This window comes from Poecilia reticulata, linkage group LG2, assembly GCF_000633615.1.
Source record: "Poecilia reticulata strain Guanapo linkage group LG2, Guppy_female_1.0+MT, whole genome shotgun sequence".
Classification (NCBI taxonomy): domain Eukaryota; kingdom Metazoa; phylum Chordata; class Actinopteri; order Cyprinodontiformes; family Poeciliidae; genus Poecilia; species Poecilia reticulata.
The window spans coordinates 44,679,188-44,682,567 of NC_024332.1; positions in this window are offsets into that span (position 1 = coordinate 44,679,188).

Below are 3,380 nucleotides of genomic sequence, written 5' to 3' on the forward strand. Positions count from 1 at the left end.
GCTGTTCTGGTTTGGTTTGATTAGGACTCTGCTGTTGAAATTCCTTCTGTCTATCTCTGTTTTTTTTGTTGTTTTGTGCTGTTTGAAGCAGCAGTTGCTGTGGTTGTTTGACATGGTGAGGTAAAGTTGTAACTAGCATGTTGGAATCTGAAGTTCATGGTTGAAAGTCAGCTGTGATGTGAAAGAAAGATGGCTGCCAAGAATTAGGCAAATACAGTTTAGAGGTTGCAGGAAGTGATTCAGTTTAGGCTTTAGTACGTATCACTATAGTGATAACATAACTACATATTATTAGTGTTAACTGAATGTGGCCATGTTAACATATTAACTTAATTCTCTTCTCGATGAATATTATCATTTGTTAGTTGGAAATAAGGTCTTTTACATTTCAACATACATAACTTTTTAACTTTTTTTGTATCTACTTAATATTTGAAATTGAATTTAAATATTTCACAAACAGGGTCCTTGYATTAATAATTCAATAACTGAAACATTTTATGTACGTTCAAGAACTTAAACGTAAAAACAAATGCATTTTTTGCACTGAAACGATGTGCAGCCTCTTGCGATTTCATTTCTTCTGGACGACGGTGAGATCTGCTGGAGCTGCATGTCAGAAACCAGAGGTAATGTTCACACATATTTACTGGTTTTCAGCTGGAATCAACTCCATGTTTTCTTTCTAGAGATGATCTTCTGTCTCTCAGTAATGTGAACAGTTTCTCTCTTAGACTAAAGCTACTGGCTGACCTTTTGTTGCACCCAACTGTTTGTTTTCTCTCCCTTCAGCCATTAAAATCGCAGTTAAACTGACCGCCTGATAGGTGAAGCCGTCAGATGACTGTTTTGTCCGGTAGAAATACTCCTGGATCAGCTCTTCCTCTCTGCTCTGTCCTTTCAGATCCCCACAGTGACAAACGGCCTTTTATTCAGAGCCAGCTCCTGGTTCTGTTGGAGGTTTCTTCCCGTTAAAGGGAAGTTGTTCCTGTCCATCGTTGCCACATGGATCCTCAATATGAGATGGTTCTTTAGCTTAACTTGGTTACTTTTAGCCAATGTAAATAATTGGTGCAGTGTTTTTCTTCATGGAAAGTCTTGCTGTTAAAGGGAAGTTTTTCCTTCCCACTGTCACCACATGCGTCCTAAGATGATATCGCTTAAGATTACTTCACTTTTAATTAACATAAATGCTGCAGTGTTGCCTTGTTTTGGAAAGACTTCCTGTTAAAGGGACGTTTTCTTTTTGGAAAGTGATGCCTGATTGTGCTTCTCCGACTTTTTGTAACGTGACATTTTTTAACCCATGCCTCAGCGGGCCGCTGATGGATGACCTCAGTGACCTCACCACTGGAGGAAACCCTGAAGGTGTTCCTGGTTGACGCGTCCAGACCCAGTTCTTCATTTTGACTTGAAACGTTCTCTGCAAACTTCTTTAAGGAATTCTGCAGGTATTTTGCTGTTATTTAAGTGATATTTATGAGTGGAGATTTCATTCCAGTCGTTGAAGGGATTAATCTGAAACCTGCACATGACCTGTTGCCATCTTTATGTCCTGTTGTTGCTGGTCATAATGATATGCCTCATCAGTGTACGTCTCTAAAGGTAAACAAACTGGAAATGGCTCCCTGTCTTCATATTTWCTATACAAACTAAATATTTAGCTCAAAACTAATTATTTAATTAATATGCAAATTCGCTGTCTAACTGGAAGTGYACTACCAAAACAAAAGCCCAAAGTAAATATTTTGGAGCTAAATATTCAACTTGCTAAATATTTAGCTTGCTAATAAAATATTTAGTTTGAAACTGACATTTAAATGAATAATATAGTGAAAGAATAACAACCATTTTTTCCTCTTACATCAGGGTAATTAACCCAAATNGGTTACTATCTTCACTCTTCCATATGAAACTAATTTTCTTCCAGCAGGGATGTTAACAGCAGAAGTGTTTCTCTGCCGGCAGGTACGGAGGATAGCAACCTTTAGCATACAACTAAAAAATAACAACACATTTCTGCACAAATGTTAGCATATTCATTGTCATAGTCTCAATCATATTTAGCTATTAGTTAGTGACTCCTAGGGTCTTAAACAACAATATGAACTAATTTAGTATTCAGAACGGTAACTGCCTGAAGTTCCCATATTGAAAAAAAAAGGTTTCTAAACTGCTACTTTTTTARCTTCCTGTCACACCTAGCTATGCTGCAATGCTAATACTTAGAACATAAACAGTCCTGAACGTTTTGCTTTCTTTGAAGCAAAGGCTCACAAGAGTTTTTAAGTGCTAGTTTTTTTAGCTTCCTGTAGCAGCTAGCTACTCTACAGTTACAACATGATAGATTCAGTCAAACTTTAAAAAAATGTTCTATTTTTACAAGTTAGAATTATTGAAGAGATCATCAGTAATGAGGCTAGGCCAGCAGCGCTGCAATGCTAACACTCAATGTCCTACCTTTCAAACTTCTTGCAGTCAGTAGCTGTGCTGTTGTGCTAACATCAGCTTGAAGAATCAAAAAGAAAGTCAGTGTGTTATATTATTCACTTAATGTCTCACGCCAATTAGCGTTTTTGTTAGCATTATTCCCCATGAAGCAAAACCATTTTCTTCCTTCACAGTTTTTTGCTGTTCAACCCCTTAGCTAGCTGTATCCCATTCTACAACCTACAGGGCTTACAAAGAAAGCTAACCACCTGCTCACCCAGTTCACCCAAACWCTTCCAGTCGGATAAGTGTGACGTATTTAATCCAGAGATAATTGCACTTTTTTTTAAAGCTAAATATAAATTTTTTACTATATGTTTTGCTGGAACTGGCTCCAGCTAACTGTTAATTTGAGCAGGACTAAAGAAATAAAGTAAATGAATAACTGGATTAAAGTTCTCACAGTGAGTTGCAGAGTGTTCAAGAATTTCATCTGAATCACTTTAAAAACCACTAAATACCCCTGAAGAGCAGCGACTAGCATGTAAAGGTTAGAAAGGTTCTTGTTTTAGCTAATGCTGTTTTTGTCATTTTCTTTTTGTACAATATTGTGTCTGAAAGGCACAAGTCTTTTGGCAYAGCTAATTATTTACAACATRCTGTAAACTGTAGACTGAATGTCAAAATCAGACACTCAAACATGCTCAGTTTCAGCACATCGACAGTTACAGATTATTCATAAATAAACGGTTCAGCTGGTTTAGTTGTATGTACAGTGAACCCCGCCTGTCTGTGATTCAGTATTTGTGGGAAAATTTGATCATTTCCATTTTTTTTCCATAAAGTAATGCAACTTGTGAAGCTATTGGCTGGTGTTTACAAAGCAGCCAATCTGGGAGAGCCACTTTCTTTACTTGGCACTGATTGGCTGAAACCCCAAGACAGGAAAT